We start from the raw sequence: 14,543 nt of genomic DNA on the forward strand, positions 1-14,543 counted from the left end.
TACCGACATCAAGCTCTCTGTGATTTCACCAACACATCATGCTACTTCTCACCTCCTTGCCTTTTAACTCACGTTGTCCTGTCTGCCTGGGATACCCTCCTCCCCTCTCAGAGCACCACCTTCTGCCTGACATAGCTTAACTCAGAGCCTTACCAACAGCAAGGTGGTCGGCACAGTGACCAATGAGGCAAAAAAGGGGGTGCAATGCTGCAGAAATTTTAAGAAGCATCATACAACTGTCTAAAAGTCTGTGGGGTCCTTATTATCATCTGGCTCCAACAATTCTAAATTATGCCAATAATGAAATGGTCCTTCCCACCAGGGCTGACTGCCCCCAAGGCCCACACAGGATATGCCACTAACCCGTTTTAAGCCTTAACTCAGGAGTTCAAGTAAACATTGAGCATTTCTAGTAAAACTCGTAGGTTTGAACATAGGCCGTTATTAACTCCAGGAAAACCAAATAAGTTGTATACAAAGTAAAAGCAACCAGTACGTAACCTTTTTAGTGAAAAACAACACTTACAGAGTCAAAGTAACTGTGTTTACTGAACTGATTTTAACCCCTCACCCCCCAAAAAAATTATATTGGGACAATGGGAAAAGAAAGAAATATATGTGGTTTTAGGAAGTAGGCGTAGGGGGAGAGTAGTATAATAAAGCCCATCAGTTTTTAACTAACATTTTTTTATGAAAATCAAGGAAAAAAAGAAGTATTTTATTTAGGAATAGAGTTGAAAGTAGTAGGAATGAGGTATGCATGATCAGGAGTAAGACAGGAATGCAACTTTATTACATAGCTTTGAGTTTTATATGATGTACACACATTATTTTAATATATATTCAATTGTTTAGTAAAATATTCCACTCATATAATTCATTTAGAAAAACCTTCCCCAACCTCTCTTCTGTGCTCTTAAAATACCCTATCACCGTACCCATCCCACTGATATATAATTACCAGTTTATGTTACTAGCTCCCCTATCAAATCCAGGTTCCTGCAGACAAGAACATGATTTGTTTATATTTGTATCCCCTGGCAGAAATGATGCTTAAATTCAAATCTGAATTCAATAAATATTTACTGAGCTCCCAGGGGACAAAATAAGATACAGGTTCCTGATTTCAAGGAATAACATTTATACCCATAGAATGCCATCATATGGTAGAGCTCATTTATGTATCAAGGGCTGTTTTAAGTACTTTGTATTCATTCTCTCACTGATTCCTCACAACTGCTTTATGAGATAAATACAGTTATCCCATTCTGCAGAGGAGGAATCACAGTCTAAGCGAGGTTATGAATATTGCCCCGCTAAAAAAAGATATATGATGACCCAAAACAGGAGTGTAATACTAAAGGAACTACAGCATCCACATTATTAGGCACAAACTCATAGTATCTCTCAAAGGACAAGATATGTTCACAACAGGCTTACAATATGGTACCATAGAGAGTCAAAGCCATAAAAGCAGTCATAGGTGTACGTAGCATAAGATCAGAAGGAGAGATCTTTAGTCAGTATATTCTATGAGGATACTGTGAAAAAGTAAAATTTAATTTGGCTACTAAGGGATAGGTCGGGTTTCCAAAATCTGGAAATCAAAAGGAAGACATAGAAATGTGAAGGCAACTACATAAATACGTGTGTGTGTATGTGCGTGTATGAGGCACTACATGTTTTGCATCAAATCTCTCTGCCTAAACACACAAGGGCTAAAGCAGGTACAGATCAAGCCAGCACAGTCCCTGAGAGAGGTAAGAACTTATGCATCTCTTTTCTGAACCTATGAAACATGGAAACAATGGATAATCACCAGAGGGAATATCCCATTAGGTTGGTGAAGTAAGGATTATGAGCGGGGGTGTTATAAAGCCCTTGAAACTGGGCAATTATCCCTCCGTGTTTGTTTGTTTCTGAAATGCTTCCTCTTACCTCCACCTCTAACACTACTGCTATAGTCCAAAGTCCAACCCACCATCTGTCTTTTGCCTGAATCACTGCACTAGTCCCTTACTAGCCTGCCAAAATTCATTCCTACCTCTCTTACTTAAATTTGATCTACATGCTATAGCCACAGATTTTATTTGTCCTTGCTTAAAACTCTTCAGTGGGTTTCTTATCACGGTTATTATGAAGACTCGACTCTCTAACGTGGCACCTAAGGCTAAACGATCTGATCCTAACCTACCTCTATCGCCTAATGTATATCCATTTCCAAATCACTCTGCTCCAGCCATGCCGGCCTTCTAATTCCAAGAACACACCCTTCTCCCTGTCTCTTTGGAACCTTCTCTCTATGTCTCAAAAGTTTTTTCTCTGGTCCTCTTTAGCTCATTAACCATCCTTCAAATGTGACTTCCTCGTGGCAGCCTCCTCTGACTGCTGCCCCCAAATATATCATATACTTTTCCTATATGTGTATACTTGTGTGAAATACAGTTGCACAATTGGCAATCCTAAACGTAGGTAATTGCTTGATTAAAGCTTATCTTCCCTAATAAACTTTAAATTCTTGTGTACCATTCCACTGCGTCTCTAGCAATTAACACTGTGTCTTGGCTCAGAGTAGCTACTCAAGAAATACTTGTTGATTATTGAGTGAATGAATGAAGGGACAAAACAAAAAGGGAAAGCCAAAATACAGTCAAGTGGATTGGGAACCAAGGAAAGTCAATTGAGAGGGACTTTGAAGGAGATGGAAAAAGCTATTCTGGAGGAATTCCCTGAGTCAGATAGGGTTCAGGTCTGAGTGGCAGCTTTTTATGCAGTGCCCATGGCTTCTGGCATGAGCATTCTGAGAAGAGTTGATAAGACTGACATGTTGCAAACAATCTGAGAATCATCTAGGAAGTTGTGTTCAGCTTGAATCCAGGTCAGAAGCAAATTGTTCAAAAAGGGAAGATTTCAAATATGAGCCTGAAAAGATATGAGTTGGAGATACACTGTACAGCCCTTAAAAAAACAGACTTAAGAGTGTGAATCCCATCTGTGTGTAGTTCTCAAGCACTTAGAATTTTTGAGAAAGGAGCAACATGATCTAAATAGCATGTCAGGAAGATTGACCTGACAGTGGTAAATAGAGCAAATTACAAAGAGAGATCCTAGTTTGGGGTACTTTGCAATTGTTCAGAAATAAGCTGAAAAGAGCCTGTTCTAGAGTGATAGAAGTGCATACATAAAGAAAAAGAAAAATACAAGTGTCATTTTGAAGGATGACTCAACAGGACTAAAAACATACTTCCTATACTATAATGGGTAAGAGCCCAGTCTTCAGAAACAGACCACTGTGGGTTCAAGTCTCACCTCTACCACTTACCAGCTGTGCTACTTTGGCAAGTTCAGTTTCCTTATCTATATAATGGGGCAACACTTGTATCTGCATCAGAGAGTTACTGGAAAGAATCAATAAAAATCAAAATAAACTGCTTAGCACAATGCCTGGCAGTGGCAAACTATCAATCAACATCAACTATGCTTTCAAGCTAAGCAGAGGGGGCACAGTGATGGCATGCCAGGAACTTATTTTTGGTGGACACATCTTCATGTCACAAGAAGACAGCCACCTATTGTAAAGAGTTAACTCCTGTTCTGGCTGCTGATTTGGAGTCATGCCAAACACAATCTGGGTCTGCCTCTTTCAGAGACCTTATTCTTCAAGCTGCTTAAGTCATTTCTAAACTTACACTTTCAACATTTATTTCCAACTTGCTCTCTTACTCTCATGCTAACCCCCCCTTGAAATAATCCTAGGTACTAAACTTGGAGGCCAACCCTCCATGGCTAAATACACCACTTCTCTCTTCCCAAGAAATGTCAGAAAGATTGTGTGGCAAGCAAATGAAATGTTAAACTCGGTTTTTAAGAGTTAACAGAGAGTGATTTTTTTTTCTCTCCAAGGACAGGTAATAGCATCAGATTCTGAAATTAAGCACAGCAGGAAGAAAGAGGCTGCATAGATTTCACAGAGTATCACAGGCCTCTGCAATAAAGCACTTAAAAATGCCTTGTATTGCTAATTCTTTACACAATCTCCTTTTATTTCCAAAGCAGTATGCGGGGCTTGAGCCATGAGACGTGCATTGATGTTAACATTAAACTGTTTGAATTAGAGCCATTTTTCTACTGAAACTCCTGTTAGGTTTAGAATTACTTTTTACCGTTTTCCCCCCCAAATACATTTTTACAGCCTGACTTCCCAGATCAAATGAATGGTTACTTCTTTTAACAATGCTGAGCCCTCCTTTGCAGTCATTACCTTAGCAAACATCCTTCCCCTCAAGATTCCAATAACTGGGCCTTAAAATATAGAGAAAGTTCTGCCAACTTACAGGTTGCTGATCCTTTATCACTGGGAATTCAAAGTGAATGAGGGCAACTGTCTTTCAATTTCCCGACTCCACACCCCCAGGCCCAAGTCAATACTTCCCATTCACTGATGGAAGTATCCAGCAAATACTCATTAAATAGCCAGTATCAGCAAGGCACAGTGCTAAGCACCCTCATCAGGTTTCAAAACAGTAAAATGAAAAGTGGCATTAGGAGCAAAGAACCGCTTGGCGAAAGGCACACAATTGGATAGAAATTTTACTAAACTCTAAATAAACTAAAGTTTAGTAAAGTTTAAAAATGTTCAGTTTTATGAAGATTTGCTATTTTCATGATCACCAATCCACTGGTTAGCATTTATAAAAATTTTTTTCTCTCTTTACAAGATATTTTTGTATCATTTAAAAGCTTTCTTTTCTAGTCCATGCGGATTGTTCAATAAATATTTATTGAGTACTACCATGTTTCCCCAAAAATAAGACCTAGCCGCACCATCAGCTGTAATGCGTCTTTTGGAGCAAAAATTAATATAAGACCAGGCCTTATACAATAAATATAAGATAATATAATATAATGTAATATAATATAATATAATGTAATTTAATGTAATGTAATAATACGGGGTCTTATATTAATTTTTGCTCCAAAAGACACATTAGAGTTGATGGTCTGGCAAGCTCTTATTTTTGGGGAAACAAAGTATGATCATATGGAGAGCAAATCAGACTCCAAAGCTGCCCTCATGTAGTAATTGCTTCTCCCAGGATAATACATACAAACAGTAGCCTGATGAATTGATCCCATACAAACCTCAGGTTTGTTTTTGCATTGTTTATTTGTATATATGAAAGTTCTTTCCTGTAAGCACAATATTAGCCTAATTAAAACCCTGTCCTTGTCTAATCTCACTAGGATTCCTTTTCAGCATACTCTTTCTTGACTTCTTTCTCCACCATAATAATCATCAGACTATTCTAATCTATTTTCCACATATTACACTTTTGCTCTGTTTTTACGCATTCATTAAACAAAGGTCTCTAAGTACCTACTGTGTGTCAGACATCGTTTCAGTATGTGGGCTACAGAGCTGGATAAATAAATCAACTTCTGGTCTTCAGTTTACTTAGCCACCTTAGATTTGTGCTGCTAGAAAGTTCTTTCCAAGCCTAGAATGCACATAACTGCAACCCTTCCCCTCACCCCGACCCATTTTGTGTCAGGTCCCCTCTTGACTTTAAGCATGCTAATGTTCTATATAAGTCAAATTTACCAGAGGTTCTTTAAATTTTATTTCAAAACTCTTAAAACCACATCATCCAAAAAGTCTTTCTAGCAATTGAACAATCAATCAGCAGTGTTTTACCATGGCACTGCCACTACTCTTTCAGCATCTTACTCAAATTCCATATGCCATATATATCACTACCAAACTAAATCAATAAAAAATTTTATCACTGATTCTCAAACTTTGATGCAGGAAAGAATTGCCAGTCATGCTTGTTAAGAATGCAGGGTCACAGGGCTTCAACCACAGAGAATCAGGTTCCCCAATTCTGAGTGGGGGGCTAAGAAATAGACTTTTAACAACATCCCAGGTGGTTTTCAACTAGGTGATTGGGTGACATCTTTAAGAAACACTGTTCTACAGTCTCCATTGACGTCAGCTCTTATGTACTCAGAATCTCTTCTTCACATCAGAAAATATTTCTTATGAAGTAAAATTTAAGCAACATGCATCTGTGTGTTCAGTAAAACTTGTGTGGGTTAATAAATGGATCAGTGGGTATTTGATCATAGTAACTGACATTTAGAAATTACTTTACATCTCAGGCATCATTTTCAGCGACCACCTCTCACCTGTCCCTCCCAACTATCCCCTGTGGTTAGACAGACAGGCCTGGTTAGTGCTCCCATTTTCTAGATAGGCACCCCACACCAGTGTCTTGGCCACAGCATGATAGAAAGAGTCAAAAAGACTGAAATCCAGGCAATGATTCTCCCGCTCATTAGCTGAGGAAAATGAGCAAGCAGCTGACCCATTGAAGCTTGTCGGCCCGTCTGTAGAAAGGGGATGATACCCTTCTAAGTGGTGGCTGTGAGGATTAAACAAGAGTATCCATGTAAGGCACCTAGCACGGTGCCTGGAACATAGTCAATGCTCAACTGCTGTTAGTTTTCCCACTTCCCCATCAGGCAGGGCTGAGTGGAATCAAAATGAAGCTGGGTTTGCAAGATATGTTGGCTCAGCAATCATTTATTCTGTTACTGCCCTGTTTCAAGCATCATGATTGTGCTAGGGATACAACAGTGCACTCAGGGAGCTTACCTTCTAAGTGTTTTGTCACCTTGTGGTTACCTGCTTTCAAACCAAGCAGCGATTGTATCTGGCACACCTTTCACATCTCACTTCATCCAGTGAGATTAACACAACTCAGAGTTGTCAATGGTACCATGAGAATCAAGACCTCGTGGTAAGAGAAAGGTTTAAACAAACCCCGTAGGCAGTGATAGGGAAAGGGGGAGGCGGGGAAGGTAGAGCATTTTGGGGGGGCTGTGGAAGTCCCTAGAAATAAATAGCGGGCCCACTAATTTTTTTTACATACTGATAGATTTGCTTATTTGTTTAGTGTGCATTAAAATTATGTCTTTATTTCCTGATTTAACGTATCACTGTTTCTAATAGTGAAGGTACGATGGAAAGGAGGCTGAGAGAGTGAAGTAAGAAAAGTCAAGGCAGAATTATAAGAAACAGTATGCACTTGTTCAAAAGCCGTGTCCAGTGCAAGAGTAACGAGACACATATGACAGGCTGCCAACACAGCATAGTAACAGCTCACATCCTAAGAACTTACATGCAGACCTCAGTCAGCTCCTGATACGACACATCAAACAACTTCAGCTTTCAGCAGCCCCGAATTACACCAGGAAATCTTAGCTGACATCGGATTTGAGGGCAGGCCCTAACCCAAAATGGAGAATGGGAATGGACCAGCAACTGCTATACAGAGGATGTAAAGCCTGGCTCAGCAGAGTAAAATCAGAAGTTTAGTGAGCAACGGCATCTAGGAAACATGCTGTCAAAAGTACTAACATCTTTTTCTTTTTCTTTTTTTCTTACAAATGTTAAGTTCGTCAGCCTTTTTAACCAGTGACATTGAAGTAACCAGCGCTTGCTATTTGGGGAAAACTATGCCAGAAGCCTCACAGTAAGCAGTCTTTATCCTGGGCACAGATTCCCCAGAGGGGTCACTTGTCTGAGGAATGTGTCAAAAATTAGCTCTCTTTTCCTGCCTCCTACCCTCCTTGGATTTTGAAGTTGTCCCAGTGCCAGTTTCCCACAGTACAACACACAGAACCACCTAAAAAGTGGGGTCCAAATACCAGTGGTCTCACGAATCCCCCTTGAAACTAACGTGCTAAGTAAGTCATTATCTTACATCCAAAAAAACTGCTCCCTAGTCTGCACAGGATTGCTCTCCATGACATTACTAAGAATCAGTCTGAGTGACTCTCAGTGACAAGGTCTTCATCCTCCACTGCCACTGCCCGCCCCCCCCATGCGGGCCCCCCCCAAAAAATAGCAACAACTCAATTCTCAGTCCAGTAACGTCCGTTCTCAGATGTTGTTCTCCCAGTGGGTAGAAGAATGAACTGCTTGCTGCAATGCCACCAGCTCCTCTACAGTTTCTTTTAATTTAAAGTTACAACAGGAGGGAAGAAAAGAGACTTTCTATTAAGGGACAACTCCCTGAAGGGTCTCTTAGCTGACAATCGAAGGACTGCTCATGGCAGTGATCAAACCTAACGCAACAAAGTGCTGGTGGCTCTGTGACTCATCACAACAGGAGCTCGCGCTGAGGGCCACTTGAGTTCAGTGCTTTGTGGTGCGGCAAGTTGGTTTAGGAACAGTAACACAGGGGAGTGAGGACTGGCAAGGTGTTTGAGGCTCAAGATAAAATGCAGACTTACAGTGCAAGTTGCTTCTCAACTGAATAGGAAGCCTAGAGAGGTAAGGAAATGCAGAGAACGTTCCATGGTGCTTTAAGCCAAATTACCTGAAGACAGTCAAGGTCAGTTGGTCTATCTGTTGTATGGTTTATAACCTGCTAAAAACAAGGATTGAAACATGAGAAATTAATTGTGCCATATTTAAAAGGCACGCACTAAGGATGTTTGCTTGCATGAACAAAATGCCTTCTAATTATATGAAATATCAATTGTTTAAATATATTTATGATCACCGGATACAATTCAGCTATACCTCTCACTTGCATTTTAAAAGTACATTAAACAGAGCGCAATACATATATTGAGCATTTCCTCTGTGCCATGCATGGTACTACAGATTTATATATAATCTCATATAACCTCATTTAATCTTGACTAGAACTCCATGAGGTGATACTGCCATTGTTCTTATTTTACAGTGGAAGAAAATAAAGCTTCAGAGAGCTTAAAAAAAAAAAAAAAATTCCAGGTCTTTAATGGTAGGCCCGCTCAGATCTCCTGTTGTGAGAATATAATGGACTCAGTGCCCCACCTGCTGCCTCTACATCTCTAGCATCATTTGAGCACCAAGGCCATGCTTCCAGGGGGCTGCTCCCAGCCAATGACTGAGCCCAGTGGGGCTGAAAATGCAGGCCATTCCTTGGAGACAGAGGACTCCTCCCATGGCTGTCTGCCTAGCTAAACCTTTCTTGGACTGTGTTACAGTCAGCTTCTTCCTACTAGATCCTCCTTCCTTCCTTCCACCTCTCCTTGCATAACTGTCAAACCTGGCTCGTGGAAAGGCTATCCTAGCCTTCTCCTGCTCTCGCCCTGCCCCCCATAAACTTGTTACATGTCTAATTCCATCTTAACATCTGCTTCTTGAGGGACCCAAATTAATGGAATAACCAAAGCATGTATTTGCTTTTTAAAAAAGCCTTTCTTTTATTTTTGGTCAGCTGTACTTACGGATAAATTCTCTGTATGATTGGGAAGATAAAACAACCACTAATTTCTCCATGTTAGTATTATGTATCATCTCTCCAAAAAGGCAATGGTATATTTATTGTGCCTTTCTCCTTGCACCTAATTTAAACAAACAAACCTATAATATTCTCTTTGAAGGTACTCTTGACTCCATAGGGCAAAATATTGCAAAGTCAGATTTATTTATTTTTCCAAGTGGAATTTCTCTCTATCCCCATGTACTATAACTTAACATAACCCAGAGGTAGATAATTATTAATGGAAAAAATAACAATAAATTTCCACTAGTTTATATCTGTAATGAGATATCAAAAGGAGACTAAGAAGATAAATCTACAATTAAGTCCTAACATGTTTGTTTGCTTTTACCTATTATATAGGATAAAATGTTAATTACTGAAGGTACATTTATATGAATAAAAGATAGAATTCACACTTGCACCAAATACAGCATCTTAATAAAACCACATTGTCAGAGATCATATATAGATGTTAATTGAATCACTGTTTTAAAGCGTTGATCTCAGCCTCAAGAAAGTGATATATTTTTCTTCCTGGACTGAAAAAAGTTCAAAACAAGTACAAAATGAAGTTTCAAACATTATTAATGATCAAAAAGACGTGACTGGAGGGAGGGAAGAGTGTAAGTAACATTTACTGAGCACTTAGTTCATGACAGACCCCATGCTAGGAATTTGACATACAGTATCTAGTGTGATCCATGCATATCCCTGTAAGAAAAAACATTACAATCTCCAGCATTAGAGGTTAAGAAAAAGGGCAGAGTACCAAATGTTAAGAACTCCAAGTGAAGTCTTGGAAAAATTATAAACAGACCTAAATTGAGTGCTCCAAAAATCGAGTGGGATCGCCTCTTAAGCATCCTGGTTCTTTCCTGAATTTTCTACCTCCAAGGCTTTAATAGGTTCTGTAGTGACAAGGCAATACCTGAGCTTCCAGAGAATGCCAAATAGACATCAAACCAGAGCCCTTGCATCCTGTTGACAGCTGCACTATTTGCCCTCATTGGACACGTGATATCACATAGTCATGAGGTAACTGAATGATGAGCAACTGAGCAGCAAAGATATAATCAGGTTTTCTTTTTCTTTTTTTTAACTTATAATGAATTTTTATCAATAAAGAATGAATGGACCTATACCTGTAGAATTCAATACCACCACCACCACTACCACTCCTGGAAATTCATTTCTTTTCTGGGTGTTTTTTTTATTTTTTAAGGCTCAAATTTTTGACGGATTTTTATTCAATGTATTGTTTAAATGCATTCATTTTCCCTCTAACTTTATCAATATGTTGCCCCGACTGAATGTTATCCTTACCTGTAAGCACAGTGATTACTTGACTATAACGTATGATTTGAATGGTACCGAAAAAAAAAAATCCCTTTGTTTATAAATATTTCTTCTCTTGGCAGCTTCACTTGATACTTGTAATCTTCACAAATCTTTCTCTAAGGAATTAGGTGGTCATGATAAAGTATAACAATAACAATAATAATAATACAATAACAATTAGTAAGAGAATTAAACCATAATAAGCTATTAACACCTTTGAGTAAAGTAATTTCTAAGCCAGAAGTTAAACTGAGCAAATGGGGCAGAAATTCATAAGGGTCTGTCAAAGCCAATGAGCCTATTATTAAGGGCCCATCCTAAAAAAGTTCAGGCCCCTGGTCAGGAGAGCATTTGAAAGCATCCATGTAGACAGCTAGAGGGGTAGGGAACAACCCAAAAAGCATTTCCCCCCCTTAATTTTAAAGACAAAGAAATTGAATACAGTAAAGTTTATTAACTCGTACATCCCAACTAGAACATCCCAACATGGCCCAGCTGAAAGTAACTAAAAGTTCCTGAGTGTCTGCCCTACTACTGAGCCTTAATTAAGGGTTCCATTTCTTCCCCTTGAAATATAAAAATTCATTATTTTTAAGCAAAAGGTTAGATCCTTGCTTTATATTCTTAAGATTTTTATTCTACTCCTCCTTAAGAACAACTTTTCATGCAAATAAACTCTCGGTTTAATTGAAGACCATGAAATAACTTCCCTACGTCTAAAATGCTTCTAAATGTTAGGTATGAGTAATTATTTATGTTACATCACACACAGAAAATAAACAGCAAAGACCCCACTCACATTTGAAAATCATTTACCATTCCCACTCCCCAAACTTCCCCAAATGGGAAATGGAATAACAAGGCTGATCATAATTGGATTAAGAACTATAATTCTTTAATTCATTCATCAAATTGAGGCATTTGGAACAGTTTATTTACAAAGTTGTTTAGACAGTTTTGTGTAGTGTTTTTTAAGATAAACCAAAATGCCTTTCTGAAAGAAGTTTCAGATCCCAAATCATTAACATATGAAAACCAAATGTAGACAATTTACGAATGGGTGTTTTAAAACAATGTTTGGAACAAAATTGGACTTTTATTTTATTAACTATCTACAACTCTAAATGCAGGATATAGTTTATTTGAAACAGCCAAGCACTTTTTTCGCCTTTAAAATAAATCTACATTTCTCAGCCTAAAAAATTGTGATGAGTATGTATGTGAGGGAACGCACTGACTTCACATCTAGATAAATAACTTTTCCAGGTTACTCTCAAAACTCTAGGGAAAACTCTACCACTCGAGGTGATTAGATATTGGGTGAATCATCCAGGTTATGCTAATCAATCATATCCGGCAATTTTACCTGTTGGAAATCTAAACAGTGTTCAACACTGGAACTCTAAATTATTTGAAATCTAGTATATTTTTGATTACGAAAAACAAGCTTTATCCTGCCCTGCATATCTTTTGTATATAATCTGAACCTGCCTTCAAAATAATGATTGCCCATCACCCAGTAAAAGAATAGAGCTTTTGCAAGAAGACGGTATATTCTTTTAATCATTATATCATATTTTTCATTTGCTTTATAAGAAAAAATTATTCAAACATTCAAATTAAGTCTTTTAAATAGAAAATGGCATTTTAAACTCTCCCTACAGTTCGTGCCTTATCCCCAACCATACACACACACACACACACACACCAAAAAAAAAAGCAGACGCCATCATATCTGAATATAAACTTCACTTTTTTGTTATTTATTATTTACTCCATATACTCCACAGATAACATCTTTATAAGAGTATATTCATTTTTTCCTTTTACAAAACCATGTGTCAGTCTAAACAGGATGTGCATTTACATGTATAGCACTAAGTTAACTTGAAATAAGTACTGGATCTCAAATGCCCCGCTATTTACCAAATACCTTTGAGAGTTCTGAATCCTGTATATAACATGCCATTCAACCAGAACTGTTTAAGCTCAACAGCAAAACTAGCACAGGGTTTCTGTATTAAGAGTTGAAGCTCTTTTTTTCATACAGTAAGCATTTACTCTTTCAGGTCTATGTAAAATTGGTTCAATATTATCCATTCAAAAAGGCTGCAAAAAGAGATTTTTAAAAACCCACAAGCAAACAAATTCTTCATGAATAAGGTTGTTAGAAGACCACTGGAAAGAAAAGAAAAGAAAAAAAGAATTTCAAGCGAGTATGCTACTATATAATTAACACAAATAACTAAATAATTATGCACATCCCTTCCCACCCCCACAATTAAATGTTTTTAAACAACTCATGTGATGAAAGATCTACCTTTTAGGCAAACAACAGCAATCCCTACCAGTTTAAGGATTTCAGGCTGTATTGCATCAGTTTTAAGTGATGCTTATGATTTTTATCTTGTATAGTTCTGAGGAATAATCAGTTGATGACATAATCAGAACTTTGTACAATGCCTAAGAGAACTTTCAGAGTAAGTGCTTATGATTTTAAATCATTGTGACTGAATTTATCTAGGCTTCAGTCTCAGAGCTATATTTAAATCAGCAAGAAGCACCCCCAGAAACTTTGTCACATGTAGCTGCATTTGAAACCAGATTCCTTCCCTATCACAGCTAACAGCAGTTCACATACAGCTGAATTCCTTCAAAATTAGACAGATCAAAATTCAGCAGTTCTGTGAAGACTAAGACATCATCCTCCTTTCAAATTCTATAAAAGTCAAACTTAAGAAAACATTTTCCTATGCTTTAAAAGCATCTGGTCCTTAACCTAATCACTCTTGGCAATCAAACCTCACTCCTGTAATCCTGATCAAAAACTGCTCTGCTTTTTCTGATTGAAATGCCCATTGCCTAGAATCTCCCACGCGCCTACTTCATTGGCCTGTTTTGTTTGTATGGATTTTTTTTTTAAAAGGATACTAGGGGACATTATTTACGAGCATCAAGGAAACAAATCACTCTGTCTAGTCTCTTTGCAGATTCCCACACTTATTACCCAAAATCCCACAGATCTCCCTTGGTCTTGTCCTTGACGAAAGGACTGTGCTGAGCCCGAAGGAAGCCTCTGGGGAAATCCTCTCATGCCTTTCTTGACAAACTACTTCGGATATCTGGATATGGTGAGGATCTCAACTGGGATAGAACAAACTCCTAAACTTTTCTGAAGTGCAGTTGACTGCCACCCAGAGTACCTGGGTTGGCTGACACTGAGACTATCACTCTGCATATTCACAGAATTCCTCATTTTGACCTGCTTTAGTTGAGAAAGAAAGGCTGAAATGAATTCACATTCAACCACACTGAATTTAGTCACAGAGGCCAACGTCTTCAGCTACTCGCCAGGGTTAAAGTATTTATTAATATATTTGCTTTGCAAAGTGTAAGGAAAATTACTATTAAAATATGTAAATAGTGCTTCGTATGCATCTGTGGGCAGCAGATCAATACGCAAGAAACTGCTGCTATCAAATGGAAACATTTCCAAATCCAATTTGATTTCAACTGGTGTAACCTCTTTTCCTTGCTTAATACTGTAGCCCCAAAGTGCAAGCGAGATTTCCCATACCTGCGCCTAAAGTGACACAACACGTGAGTGATCTTCACTCCGTACACTGAGTGGGGTGGGGGGGGGGAAGTAGTTGCAATAAAATTAAAGCTTCCGGTCTCTGAAATCCTTTGAATCCTGAAGGATGAGACTAGTTTCCGAAATTCCGGGCAGGAGGGAGGGGGAGTGGTAGCGAGAGGAATTGCAGAAAGCGAAACAAAAAGACGAAAACGGGGAATATTAAGGTTGTGGGGTAGGTTGGGGGTCGCGTTTATATTCTCGGAAGGGGAAGAAGCTTTGTCCAACTTTTAGGCTCTGTCGTT

This window comes from Rhinolophus ferrumequinum, chromosome 10 (assembly GCF_004115265.2).
Source record: "Rhinolophus ferrumequinum isolate MPI-CBG mRhiFer1 chromosome 10, mRhiFer1_v1.p, whole genome shotgun sequence".
NCBI classification, from domain to species: Eukaryota; Metazoa; Chordata; class Mammalia; order Chiroptera; family Rhinolophidae; genus Rhinolophus; species Rhinolophus ferrumequinum.